This window comes from Lactuca sativa, chromosome 8 (genome assembly GCF_002870075.4).
Source record: "Lactuca sativa cultivar Salinas chromosome 8, Lsat_Salinas_v11, whole genome shotgun sequence".
NCBI lineage: Eukaryota > Viridiplantae > Streptophyta > Magnoliopsida > Asterales > Asteraceae > Lactuca > Lactuca sativa.
In genome coordinates, this window is record NC_056630.2 from 78,210,481 (window position 1) to 78,226,155 (window position 15,675).

Genomic DNA, 15,675 nt, shown 5'->3' on the forward strand with positions numbered 1-15,675 from the left:
TGCAGTTGTTGTTGCTGGAGTAGAAGAGACTTCATGATTGATTAGACTATGGGCCAACTCCTTGGCGTTGTCGAAGGTGGTAGGGCGTGAGGCTAGAATGTTTCCCCGATACAGAGGCATTAGACCCCAAATGTATCGTTCGATCTTCTTATTTTCAGAAGGGATCATGTTGGCACACATAGCCGCCAAGTCGCAGAACTTGGCCGTGTAAGCTGTTATGTCGATCCCTTTCATCTTGAGGTTCCAGAGTTCCTCCTCAAGTTTTTGAATTTCGCCCCTAGGGCAGTACTCCCTTCTCATGAGGTCTTTCAGAGTGTCCCAACCCATGGCATTGGCTGTTACCAAGGAGAGTGCACTGACATGGCCGTTCCACCATGTCAAGGCCCTGTTAGTGAGGGTGGCAGTAGCGAACTTGATTTTGCTCTCTTCGGGGCAAGAGCACATTTCAAAGACAGCTTCGGTTCCTTCGAACCACTGAGACAACGCTAAAATTCCTCCGGTACCATAGAAGACGGTAGGTTTGCAGTTCATGAAGTCCTTATAAGTGCATCCCTACACTCTTTGATGGACTTCACCAAATCTAGAGTTGCCATCGCTCGCATCACCAGAGTTCATTTGAGCCATGGCTGCTGTCACAGCCGTTTGGAACAGCACTGGATCGAACTGCAGAGGAAGAGGTGGCTGAGGAGGGGTTTGAGTTGCTGGTCTTCCTCTGCTTGGATGCTTTCGTGGAGGCATCTTTCACTGGAAGATCATAGAAATGATAGTAATAGTAAGAGTCTATTGCGAATATGAATAGAGTGTTTCATGGATTAAATCAACATAATCCAAAGATCATAATGAGAGTCATAGCAATAGAGTAGTTAACTGCCAATCTACTGGTATTAATGATGTGATACAAGTTCATGAAAAGTGACCTAATAGTAGGTCTTACATCAAACCATAAGGAAAATGTTGGCAGTCTATAGGCCTAATTAGAGTACTTTCAAAGCTAGGAATGTTTACAGACAAGTGATCTACGGAACATAGAAAGGAAAGGCTAGTCCATTAAAAAAAGAGTGAGGTAATTAGACATCTTCTACGGGCGACGGTTACTTGTTGGGCGAACCCTTAGTTCTGCTAGTCGACGCATAACTTCATGAAGATGTTGTTCATGGGCCCTTTGACGTGCTCGAAGTTCCCTAACTTCGGCTCGGGATGCAGCTAGCTGTTGCTGTAGAGCCTCGTTGGTCCTCCTTGTCCTGTCCATGGCTTCTTCAAGTTGGCGGATGCGAACAGTGTTGAGATTCAAATTGGCATCCACTTCTACAACTCGACCAACAGCTGCTTGACCCTGCTCGACATTCCTAGCAATCCTTCGGACCATGATGAGCAGAACTCGGTCCGCTGATCCTCCTTTGCTTATGTTGTAGAAGCTTCGGTCTCCATTGTAAGGTAAAGGTTGGCCCTGCTCCTCGCTCCATCGGTTCAAGTATATTGCCCACATGGGAGTGGGACCCTGAAATGCCGGACGGGGGTTGGGGTTCGGAGCTTCAGGAGGTAGGTTGTTAACTTCTGGTTCAGAGTCGGAGCTATCCGAAAAGCCTTCTGCTCGGTGATCGTCCAGAGGGATCTGGTGATCATCGTCTGACTCTTCGTCGAGCCATCCTCCATTGCCCTGGTTTGGGTAGTACGCATCGCCGGGAAGGTGGAAGCCAGCCATGCTATCTACGCGAGTTAGACCAATACTTGCATAATGCATACTAATTACATGTGACCGAGGCAGGATAGTCCGTCGAATAAGTGACCCTAACTCTAAATCCACAACCAAACAAGGAACAGGAAGTAAAGCAAAGATCACAGATTCTAAGCCTATAACACCCTAATCACAGGTAACTGGAAAGTATCCATTTAGCAACTATTACTCCACTAGTAACAACCCATTTTAGTTCTCACATATGTATATTTTAGCGGCACATAATACTCCTATAGTATTCTTATTCTAACGTTATTGTGGTAGTGTTGGTAAGTTTTTGACTTGTTGCAACACCACAACCAAACTTAGGCACATGCTAGTCACTCCCAGGAAAAATGTAGTTGATCAGGCTACATCCCCCCCCCCCCAGATGTGACTATATGTCTCTAAGCCCAATTGTGTTGTCCAACAATCTTAATACTTTTATTCTGTTCTAGTGCGATACTGACTTCCGAATTTTATAGAGATGTGTATATACATACTTAGTTAAATATTTTAGTACTTAACAGTATATATTCTTGGTCAGAGTGTTTTAGTCCCGAAGTGTTTATAGTTCGTATATCTTTTATAGGTTGATATACTTGATTCACTATAAACAATGCTCTGATACCAATCTGTCACACCCCAAAACCGATAACGGCGGAATACGTTTCGGGGTGGAGGACGTCATGTACAGTATCATCACAATTGCATAATAGTAAAAACAAGAAACATACAACCATTTCATTTCCATAGTGAGTTTAATTACAAACATGTTCTGTAAAGTTTCAATAGACACCAAAATATAACAAAAATAAGAGATGAATCTCGTATGCTCCATCTTCTCCAAAATGCGGCACCTGTACCTATCTATCTTTGACCTGAAGATACAAGTTATTTTGAAAACGAGTATCAGCATAAAGCTGGTGAGTTCATAAGAATTTAGTGTGGTTCATGTATAAAATGGGTTAAAACTTATAGTGTTAAAAGCTGCAATTTATTTTTATAAGTAGTAGAAAACCCTAGAAAATCCTATATTTTCCAGAAAATACATCGTAAGTGAAAACCTTTAAATTACATGTAAGTCTTATCATTGAAGACTGTTCGTTGTAAAAGTATAGTAGTAAATCTCCAGTAGGTAGTATAGATAAAGAAAAGTTATGCCTGATGACAGTAATAGTGGTGCGAACTTTCATTAGTAATAGATACTTACTTACTTCGGGATATTAGCTTAGACTTTAGTCTTAGTGTTTTAGTGTGAAATTAGTATATTCCTTTTATGTGACCAATAGTGTGAGAAATAGAGGGTCCGATGACCTTCCCGGTCATCCGTAGCGTAGTGAAGTAGTGCCATCCCTGGGCCTGCTCGGCTCGGAATGAAATTAACAGTCGGGATATAATAGTGTCTGCCCTGTATAGATCTATACATGTAGCGTCTCCTTCCTTCCGGAAAACCCTGGTTACAGTATGTAAGTGCGTAGAGTGTCTTGTAGAGGATTAGTGTGTTATACTCTGGATTAGTGCTTTCTCTTGTATTATAGTGTAGTAGTCTTTTGTATAGTTCATAGAGTGTTCTCTTATTCATGTATCATCTTGTAATAGTAAGAATTATAGAGTATATAGTAGTACAAGTAACGAGTAGTAGTAGCCTTAACTATACCTATTATAGCTAACTTAGTGTGTACGGTTCTTGGCAATTATATGACAGGGATATCGAATGAGATGAAAATGTTCGTATCTAACACCAATATACATGATATATAACTAAGAAATCAATGACAGTCGGACGGATAACAAATACCCTAAGCCCACATCAAACAAGAACAAGAAATAAGGCGAGTTATCGGTCCTAAGTCCTTCAAGTCTTACTTATATAAATATATTAGTGTAGATACATTTTACAAGAAAAGTAATTTAATAAAAATCTTAACAAAAAGAATGCATTTAGAAAATAGTTTATTTTTCCAAAGTAGTTTTTAAAAAACGTAGAATTCTTTTATAAAGCATAGTGATAAATCACATGTGATTTGAACTACGGATGGTAAATCACATGTGATTGATTTCCATAAAATGTACATTTGACTTGTATCCCCTCCCCCTAAAACATGTAAAAACAGTGAAAAAGGTTCATTATGGGGTATGAACTCACCTGAAATCGGGTAAATCGGGTGAAAGTGTCGGTTGAGCGTTTGGTGTCAAAGTAAGGACTTGTACACCTTTTAAGACCCTAGTAACACATGAGATATATGTTTTACAAGTAATTAGTCACTTATACTTTTATTAAAGCATTTACATATCCTAAATTGATTAAAGGTCTTATGGATTAGAAGTGATTCTCGGGAATTATACAAAACCAAAAGGGGGTAACTAAGGGTCCAAGAGCTTACTCCCTTGGAGTTTACAGCCCAAAGGCCACTCCTTGGGAGTTTACGGCCGTAAGCCCCATGGCTTGGGCCGTGAACTCTTGTGTACTCCCCAAATTTTGATTTTAAGGTCCTTGTTTCAATCCCAATAATGTTTAGTGAAGGTATAGGGCCATTTAGGGGGCTTAAGCCCTCATTTGACAAGTTTTGGGGGAGTTTACGGTCTAAGCTTATGCTTGGGCCGTAAACTCTAGTTTACCCCTCAAATCATTATGTATAATTGTCCCAAACTCAAAATGGAAATTCCCTAAGCCATATATCACGTCTAAACATGTTTTGGAAGGGTTTTTGGGGCATTTTGCATGGATAAGGGATGTCTACGGCCTAAGCATGTGCTTGGGCCGTAAACCCTCTTTTATGCCCTCAAAATTATTGTTTTGATGCTTAAACACTCCTAGATAAATTCCCCAACTAGTATTTAAGCTCAAAGGAAGGAAAATCGGGACTTTTGGCACCCTTTTAGGTGTTTACGGCCTAAGGAGATTCTTTGGCCGTAAACTTCCTTTTGATGGCTATTTTGTCTGATTTTTGAGATAATGCAACAATAAATAATGTTTAGAACGAGTTAGGGAAGAAGATCTTACGTTTTGAAGGCGGAATTTGCGGTTTTTGGAGTCGGTTATGAGCTAGAAAGAGAAAGTAGTGAGAGAGAGGAGCTTGAGTGGTAAAAAGCTTCTAAGAGGTGTTCCACCTTCTTTTTATAAGTCTCGGGTGTTGCACCCGGTATACGACTACCCGATGCTAAAGCTTAACGGGGTTTAAAATTTTTACCCAGGTTAAATGGTTGAAAATAATATAACTTTATTTCGTTAAATGGAAATAACATTAACGAGTTATATTTATTTTACTAAGATAATAATCACCTGAAATATAAATAAATAAATAAATATTTATTTATTAGACGATTCCAAATTACGAAACTTTTTATGAAATGACATATTCCGTTAGCGGATAGGGATTTATATAACGGAATAAACGTTGGGTTGTCACAGGCAGCCTTCGAGGCTCTTAGACAGCGGTTGTGCGAGGCACCGATTCTCACCCTACCATAGGGTGTAGATGATTTTGTGGTTTACTGTGACGCTTTGATCACGGGAATGGGTGCGGTACTGATGCAGTGGGGTCACGTGATAGCAGGTTTTGGGAACCAGGTTAGAGTTCCGGCTAGGATTCAAGTTCAGTGGTGTGTTAGGTCGAGTGCATGTTCGACCTGGTTTGGAAAGTGTTGTAAGACTGCGGGGGTAGCCGTAGCATTCACTGACGATCAGGTAGTATGGAAAGTGTTGTAAGACTATGGGGGTAGCCGTAGCATTTACTAGCGATCAGTTAGTATGGGAGGTGTTGTAAGACTGCGGGGGTATCCATAGCATTCACCAGTAGGGGTAGCCGTAGCATTCACTAGCGGTCAGATAGTGATAGAGTGTCGTGAGACTGCGGGTGTAGCCATAACATTCACTAGGTTGGTAGATGGCATGAGCGCGTTGTTAGAACACGGAAGGAACAATAGTACCCACCAGTTCGGGTGCAGCAGTGAGGATACGGAAATCCACTGATTGGATTTCGGATTTACCCAGATGGATTAGCTATGGTTGAGCCAGTGATAAGACTGTAGGAACGTCACTACAGGTATGAGATCAGGGAAGTAATGGACTGCTTAAGGGCGTTTTTGATGTAAGGCTACCATTAGTTAGGTGGCAATCACTTTTAGCCTTGGACTTGATGATGATAGGATTCGATGTATGGACCCGATCAGTTAGATCAAGTGGTTGTTAGAACCTCAGTGGCATGCTAACTAGTCGTAAGTAGTTTCAGAGAAGGATCACGTTTAGAAGTCATGCGAGACGACTAAGTGGGAGTCCTTTGGCCCCACAGCCGGGCAGAAACCCGATATTTTAGATGATGGGCGAGCGAATTGAGACCCAGGAGGCCTCGATAGATTTTGGGAAGCAGCTATGTAGCAACATACTGCTTCAGGCAGTTCAGTGTTTGAGCAGCTTTAGCGTTTGGGCAGTATTAGTATTTGTGTTTTGGGTTGCAAATACGAACGAAATAGTTGGTTGATTGAGAATTGACAAGTCACTCACAACGGGATTAGCTGAGTCTTGGCCAAGTATAAATGACATGCAAAGATAATTAGGATTATGACCCTGAATTATAGTGGAAACCTCGAGTTATTGAAAGTTGAGTAGTCAGTTGAGGGATAAACAGACTAGATTCAACGATAATGATTCAATATGAGTGGTCTGTTAGGGATTCAGATCATCTCGAGACAGCAGACTTCAGACGGAGTAGACGAGATCTAGTTGCGAGGAATTCGTTCACCTACGGATTTAAGGCTATATGAGGTTTGGTCATGACTACCCTGGGAAGGCTAGGGTGTGCCCAGGTTGGTGACCACACTACTTGAGTAGCTGGGCGAGTAAGGAATGGTAAGGAATTATTTCGGGGACGAAATCTAATTTAAGCGGGGGAGAGTTGTAACACCTTGTTTATTTATTAAATAAATAAACAAATTAATGAACGAATGGACGCCCCAAAATAAATAATTATATATCAAATGATGGTCTCGTAGAACTATATCAAATGATGGTCACACTCTAAGAGATTGGAGGTTAAAGGTGTAAAATCCGGACTTAATTTGTAAGTATTATGGGAGGCAGGGACTAATTGGTAATATTAGGACTTCATTGAAGAGATTTTGGAGGTTTAGGGGCTGAATGGTAACATATGGAGCTAAATTGTAATGAATTCCGAAGTCAGGGGCTGTTTTGTAATATAATGGGCGTAATTTGAAAGGAGTTTAGATGGCAGGGGTTAAAAAGGTAAAATTTGGATCTATTTTGAAGAAGTGGGGGCTAGAGGGACCATATTGGTCATTATGGAAAAGATGGAATGAAGGATGGGATATATAAACCCGTTAGCCTTTTTACCCTGACCCTAATGGTATGTTGCAGCCACCGTCTCACCCCCTTATACCTCCCTTCAGCCGCCACATTGCATGACACTCCCAACCGCACCATTTTCCTCATTCGTTTTCCGATCAGACCAGGTAGCCAAGCCGCTACTCCGCCATCGGATGCAACGCTGCTGCCGGAGACGTTGTGGGCAGCCGACGAGTTGCCGAATCAGAGTGGAATTGGGTCATTGTGCGCGGGTCGTAAGCCGTCGAAGACACTCGGTAAGCTAGCTACACTGCAATTCTACTTCTCCTCCGTTTTGTTTAGCGGTTCGACGTCAGGGTATGTCGGTTGTGGCTGGCGCCATCCGTTGGCCGCCATTTCTGCTATACTCCGGCGACGTCAACCGCTTGGGAGGCCACCAGATGTTATATGCTTGAGTATTCATGTGTTGTTGTTGTGCTTGATGGTTGTAGTTCTTCTTAGTGATTTCGATGTGGATTCGCATGCGTTGGGCTCTCTGTCAAGTGAAGTTGTGAAGAACCACCATGGCAGCCGGCCATGGTGCCTACTGTCGTCACTGCCCACCGCAGGTGGAAGATTTGGGTCCGTTTCTCGAGCAAAGGAGTGTACTTCTGTTAAGTGTGTGTTTTGTGTGGGTGTATGGTTGGAGTCCTCGGAAAAGGCAATACCACCACCATAGGGTGGTGGCTGCCACTATCTGCCGCTGCCGGCCACCACAAGGTGGCTGCGTGTGTGTACTTGTTTTGTGTGTTTATTTTGATATTTTGCATTGTATAATGTAAATCACAGCATAGAATAATAAAAGAAATTGAAAACCACCACCTTAGGGTGGTGGCTGCCGCCTCCTGCCGCCACCGGCCGTCGTGTCGGGTGGCGGTGTGCTTACTTGGGTTGGGATTGCTAGATTGGGGATGTTTGGTCAAGGGACTAAAACCCTAATGGGCCTTGAAACCCTAATGGGCCCAATGAGGCTTAATGGGCATAAAAGCCCAAACATGTGTCTAATGGGCTTAATGGACCCTAATGGATCCAAGGACTTAACTAATGGGCCTATTGGGCTAAGATGGGTTAGAAAGCCTAATGAGGGTTTAGAAAACCCTAATATTGGATTTATGGGCTTGGACTTATTGAGACCCACTTGTGGGCTATAGGAATAATAGAATTGTGTGATTAAGCCCAATCACACCATATGACTTATTTAGAAGAATGATGGACTTAATGGCTTAAGTCCTTAATGGATTAAGTCCTTAATGGGTTAAGTGAGAAACACTTAACCCTAATCATCATTTTATGTGAAACCCTAATTTCACTTGGGTTTATTGTTGGGCCTTGATGATTGCGTTATTAATGGGCCATCCAAAGTCAAACAATTGGACTAGAATATTTAATGGGCCTAGTGCAAGGCCCATGTAAGGAGTTTGGCCCCAATTTGGAAATTTGGGCCATAGATGGGCCATTGTTTGGGCCTTAATGATTATATGATGTTGGGCCTTAGAATGAGACCATGTAAAGGTTTGGGCCCAATTTGGAAAATTAGGCCATATGTTGGGCTTTGAGCCATAATTGGACTTTTGGGCCTTTGGATTGGGCTTTGGGCTTAAATAAGCCAAGATAGGGGTAATGTAGTAATTACCCAAAGCATGTACTTATGGTTATGAAGTGGAACCCAATTATTAATTGGGTAATGTTTTGATATTGACAGACCGGGAATCTGTTATCCAGCAGCTGGGGTTGATTCTGCCGGACGCTAGCAGTGTGGGGTTGAGTCTTCAGGACTTCAGCAGTGCGAGGTGAGTTACCTTCCAGTAGGAGTGGGTCTACGGCCACAAGGCCAACCCACTAGTAGGAGTTATTTGTTAGATGATTGTCTTTGTGATAATTATCTAGTGTATTGTTATCTCATATGTTTTATGTGCTAGGATGCTATGACATATGTGTTAGTAGTGGTAGGGGTGATATAGCCCATAGTTACCGGTTGAAAGATATCGAATGGGTAGATAGTACTCATGCATGCCTCAATATGATCATGATATGTTATTATGTGATAGTGGTAGGGGTGAAGTAGTCCTCGGTTACCGGTTGAAAGATACCGAAGGCAGTTACCGGTTTCAAGATACCGAAAAGGTAGACAGAACCCATGTATGAAATGTTATTAAGTGACCAGTATGGTTATGATATGCCATTATGTGATTCAATATGTTTATGTTATGTTATCATGGAACCAATATGTTTATGACTTGTTGATAGGGGGTGAAATAGTCCCCGATTACCAGTTGAAAGATACCGATGGCAATTACCGGTTGAAAGATACCAATGGCAGTTACCGGTTGAAAGATACCGATGACAGTTACCGGTTGAAAGATACCAAAGGGGTATACAGAACCCAGGCAATGCTTATCTATTTGTTTATGATATGTTGGTAGGTGATCATTATGTTATGATGTTAGTATGTGATCGATATGTTATGATGTTAGTATGTGATCAGTATGCTTATGATATATAATTATGTGATGGTGGTAGGGGTGAAATAGTCCCCGGTTACCGGTTGAAAGATACCGATGGCAGATACCGGTTGAAAGATACCGATGGTATTATGTGGTATGTGGTATAATGGAGGAACTCACTAAGCTTCGTGCTTACGGATTACAGTTTTGTTTTCAGGTGCTTTGTTTTCAAAGGAAAGGAGTCGGCTCGATCGCAGCGCATCATACTATGTTTTCCGCACATGAGATCTTTGGGATTACAGTCTAATATGCTTTTATGATCAAATGCTTTGATTATTGACACTTGGGTTTTATGTAATAACCTAACTAAAAACAAAATTTTTGGCCTTGAATTTTGGGTTGTTACATTTATGGCCTTACTTTTCATTAATTGCAAGGTCTACTCGACAAGTTGCTTTCCCTGACTCGTCGAGTAGAAGCAGATTGGGCCACGTGTTTAAGTGACCTACTCGCCGAGTCCAAGATAGGTCTCGACGAGTAGGAGTTGGAGGATGAAACCCTAATTTCCGGGGTTTTGCACCCTATTTAAAGGATCATTTGCCTCATTTAGCTCCCTTATAGCCTCTTGAGAGTCCAACAAACCCTAATCCATGTGTGTGCTCCATTATTGTGTGTGTTAAGCTTTGGAAGATGGATCTTAGTAAGAAGAGCTTGGAGAGCAAGTGACTAGAAGCAAGGAACGTGTGGGGATCTGAAATCTACCTCAGTTTGCATCTTTTGGAAGGTATCAAGTTGTTACCTTGACCTTCTTTCCTTCTAGATATCATTTTGTTGAAGATTAGGGCTTTTTCTAGCATGTTATGTAGCCTTTCTTGAGTATGGCTAGGATCTGAAGTCGCAACCTCAGATATGAGCTCACCTTGGTCTTTAAGTCCATAAAGTTCCAACTTTAGCAAGAATGAACCCTTCCTTATGAGTTAAACCCCATTTCAAGCTCGAATTTGGCATTCTATGTCTCTAGATCCTTGCATGCACGTAAAGTTTGCAACATTACGTGATAAACATGCCTTGGGAAGCTGGATCTGCAATATGGAGCCTTGAAATGGCTCACAAAGCATCTGAATGAAGAAAGGTCTGAAGGGACTCGGCGAGATGCATGGTCAGCTCAGCGAGTCCAATGAAGATTGTCGTGGACTCGGCGAGTTAGCTAGGGTTTTCCCAACTTTTGGCATGCATGAACTCGGCGAGTTGCAGGGAAACTCGACGAGTCAATAGAGGATTTCACGACTACTCGAGTTCTGGAAGGAGTCGACGAGTCAATGAACTGCCCTCGACGAGTCAGGTCAACATGGACTGTTGACCTTGACCGTTGACTTTGACTTTGACAAGGTTTGACTAGTTAACTTTTAGGGCATTTTGGGAAAATTGGAAACTTATGAATATGGTTCTATGGTGAATATAGGTGGTGGAGTTTGTAGCGGTGATCCGAGAGTTTGAGTTTATCATTTCGAGTCGACAGTTGAGAGGTGAGTTACCTCACTATACTAAGGGGTCTAAGGTACCAAGGGCGGCCCATTGGATATGATATCCTAGCAGTTGGTAGTATGTTGAGTATGAGTTAGTGTTGCATGCTAGTTGTTATGCCAGTTAGGTAGATATGTAGGACTACCTGTAGTATTATGTGATTATCTGTATGCACATTAGTTGTGTTATATGTCGACATATTATGTGGGATGGGTTGAGTTGATACTGCTCCGTGCGGTAACCAACAAACCCGAGAGCAATCAAGATACGAGCTGAGGGCCACGTGGGGCATGGCAGACTCGTACTGTGGGCTCGGGAGCATTCCAGATACAAGTTGAGGGAGACTCGTACTGTGGGCTCGGTGGCAATCCAAATGTGAGTTGTGGGCCCGGAAGGCAATCCAGACTCACACTGTGGGCCCAGGGGTAATCTAGTCTGTAAAGTTGTGGACCAAGTACATGTTGTTATTTATGAATGTATTTATGTGCAATGTATCGGTATTTTGGGGGAACTCACTAAGCTTTCGGGCTTACAGTTTCAGTTTATTATTCCAGGTACATCAGGGGATCATGGCAAGGCAAATGCATGATCGTACAACTTCTCATGTGTTGTTTATGTTTCTGGGTAAACTCTAATATTATACATTTTGGAAACAAGTTTGTAATGATTTAATGGTTTTGGAAATGTTTTTAAAAGTTCAAATTTGTCATGATTTTTTATGGGTGTTACAAATTTCTTCCCCAAAAACCCTTGACACAAAACGTATATCAGACATGCTCTCACATCATCATCACCATTAGCAACTAACAATGTATTATTTAATATGATACTTTTCAATTCAGATATTGTCATCGAACTATTTGTTTTGTTCGGAAAGAGATGTTCCCGCAATAAATACCTTTTTTTTTTACTAAAAGTTTGCTTTTTTTTTCGGACACCTTTTTTCCTATTTATTTTCGATACATGCCAAAAATAAATCCGGTGATCAGACAAAACTCTTTAGGGCCATAAACCATTTTCGTATCTCCCACTTTAAAATACAATCAGTTTATGCCATCTAGAGATAATACTGCATCTAGCCGTATCTAATAAATGAACATTTTGTGGAATAGCAAGCCTACCCTTTCTATTTTTTTTTGAAAGAGAAAATACTAAGCCGATCCTTTGTAATGAAGCGACATCCAACAAAATACTAAAAACGGTCCTGCTAAATGATTCATGTCGGGTAGCCGTCAAATGTTTAAAGACTTTCCATATATTACACCCCGATCCTTTCAGATTAACCACGACTTTAACATCGTCACACTTGTGCTAAAATATAAAAAATGTTGAAAGGGTATAATTTTTATTTTCAATAACACATTAATGATATTTCTAACTATACTAAAAATTCACAAAACTATAAAAAAAAAAACATATACATATGACAATTCACTTGCAATAACATACTATGAAATGCTAAGGTACAACCTTAAGATGCATCGTAAATAAGTTTTATAACATAAATCATATTTATATCACAATTGTGTAACATATTCACATAATACTTGCACTTGCATCAAAAATCATTTGGCTACAAATATAAATTATGAAAACCAACTGTACAACCTTACAAATGGCAAATGTACAACTTGAAGATGCATCAAAAAATCTGTTTACTACAAATATAATGCATGAAAACCAAATATACAGCCTCAAAATGCACGATTTATGCATCATGTACTTGCACAATCACATATCTGCAATATACTAACAATACCAAGGCTACTGACGCATCAAAACCACAATGCTACTTATGAAATGCTCTAAATATCGGATATAACTTATACATCTACGAAAATCAGAAAGGCAACACCTTCGATTTATGTTTTTTTCGTACTTTTGATGAATAAGTCGTAAACAAACATACCCTAAACATGATAAATGATGATTATAACACCAAAATAGTAAAGATCCTACCATGTTTTCGGGAGAGTACATACGATCGTCTATAGCTTCCTCTGAGAGACTTGAGAGAGTTTCCCAAACAAAAGTGAAGAAAAATAAGGGTTCTAAATTTTTTTTAGGAATTTATATTCTTAAAAAGAGAAAATTGCAGATGGACAGGGTTAATCTACGAACATACAACTTACAATGCACGCCTATGCTTTAAGCGCTTATACATTCGCAGATGAGAAGACAAAATCGCATATTACCCTAATCCATCTGCGATTTTAGTGGCTATCTTACATAGTTATAAAGCTTGCATTTTCCCTTGAATCTCATGCATTTGAAACCCCCCACAATAATTTGCTAAAACCTCATGCATTTGAAACCCCCAAACCTTTTCACCTTCTTAATAATTAATCACACATAATCAATGGTAATTCATATGAGATAATAATTTGCTAAAACCTCATGCATTTGTATGGTATTAGAACATGTTTGAGTTTTTGGGTTTTAGACTTTAGTAAATGGGTAATCCGTTTGATACGTTGGATTTGAATCTATCTTATTCGAATTACCCAAACTCTTATTTTCCTTATTCAAATGTTACATCAATGCCAAACAAAAGATAAATTAATAATATATGCTCATGCATGTTTTGTACAAGCCCCAATCAAAATACAAAGTATCATGATCATACAATTAAGTGTGTCTTTTATTCCATTTTTGGCTTTATAACAAAAGTTTGTTTACCTGGCGAAGAAAGAAAACTTGAAGATGAATATTTAGGTTGGATGTTTATATAAGATTTGTTTTAAATATATAATAAGCAACGATTATAAATAATAAAATCAAATTACATGGATATGTCATATTATCCATGCAAGTCTTTTTTGAAATGCAAATTGTCTATCTTAGCACTTTATTATTTAGTGTATGTTTCAAATTTTAATAATAATATTAAGTGTTTCTTAAAAGTCTTATTTAACTTATTATTAATAATAAGTGGTTTAAAATTAATGAATAACAAATTTAAATGATAATAACATCAAATTATAAACTACATTTAGCTATAAATAAATTGTATTTTAAATGAACATCATTATTGAAATTAAAAAATGATCGCATAAGTAAAAATATAATTAATCAATAATAATAATTGTTAAAAATAATACTAAATAGATAATTATATTTAAGACAAAATTGCAAAAATGGTCCCTGTGGTATGCAAAATTTTGGGGTTTTAGTCCAAACAGTGACTTTTTTGGTTTCGTAGTCCTTTTGGAGTGGTTTGTATGTGAAAATGGTCCCTCCGAAAACTGAAATGACTATAATACCCTTGGGGTATTTATTTTTCATTTTTCTTTCATTATTCTTAAAATTTAATATTTATTTATTTATTTTAACAATTAAAAAAATAAAAAAGGGCCCACCTCTCTCTCTCTTTCTCTCTCTCTCTCTCTCTCTCTCTCTCTTCCTTATGATCCATCACCCGTTCGTCTCCTTCCCCTGTCAAAGAACTAGAATCACCGGTGATGTTTTCCCGGTTCCCCACTGCCGCCACCTCCATATCCCCTTCCCTTCCGTCTTCTGCCGAGAAACACCACCAGAAGCACCCTCTCCGGCTGTTGCTACCCTTCTCAACCCCCACAACCCCGATTGAAGGCTTGAACCGCCAGAAAAATCGACTCCTCCCTTTCGAAGACCCATTCCATTTCGTTTGACCGACAGACCAAACACAACCACAATAAGTCTTGATTTTCACCCTTATTGCTTGATTGAACTCCTCAGGACCGCCGACAGTCGCTATTGGTTTGATTCCCGATCAATCCTCTTTTCCTTCCTGTGTTATAGATGACACACAATCCAGAGTAGCAGAAACGGCGATCGATTTAGTGAGAGGGGTTGTTTTTGTCCTGTAACACAAGTGATGAAAGAGGGGGGTTCTTCACCTTCGTGGGTTAGTTAAACAATCGAAGGTGATGACTTGAACAGGGCAACGATGGTGGTGAGGGGCTGAAGATGGTGGTGGCAATAAGGCTGCTCCGGTGCTCTTCTATGCTTCATTCCTTTTTTGTTGTCGGCTGTGGATGTAGGGTAGCACTCGAAGTGATCGTAGGGTGTTTGGGGGTAATTAATCAACAGGAAAGAAAATGGGGAGGAAGGGAGCTACAGAGGTGGTGGCAGTTTGTCTTATGGTGGCGATTTGCAACGGAGTGGAGGAGGAGGAGATCCCTCGTCGTTCTTCTTTCTGTTCCGGTGGCACACCCATAAAAGGGAAGCAACAACATCAAAAGGGGGTGTTTGGGAGAGAGAGAGAGAGAGAGAGAGAGAGAGAGAGAGGTGGGCCCTTTTTATTTTTTTAATTGCTAAAATAAATAAATAAATATTAAATTTTAAGAATAATGAAAGAAAAATGAAAAATAAATACCCCAAGGGTATTATAGTCATTTCAATTTTCGGAGGGACCATTTTCACATACAAACCACTCCAAAAGGACCACGAATCAAAAAAAGTCACTGTTTGGACTTGTTTCCTGAAAAAATGCAAACCACAGGGACTATTTTTGCAGTTTTGTCTATATTTAATTATATTAATAAGGAATGTAGGTTGATGTCAATTAATATTATTGTTCAATATATATATATATATATATATATATATATATATATATATATATATATATATATATATATTGTGACAACCCTATATTTTCCAACGCT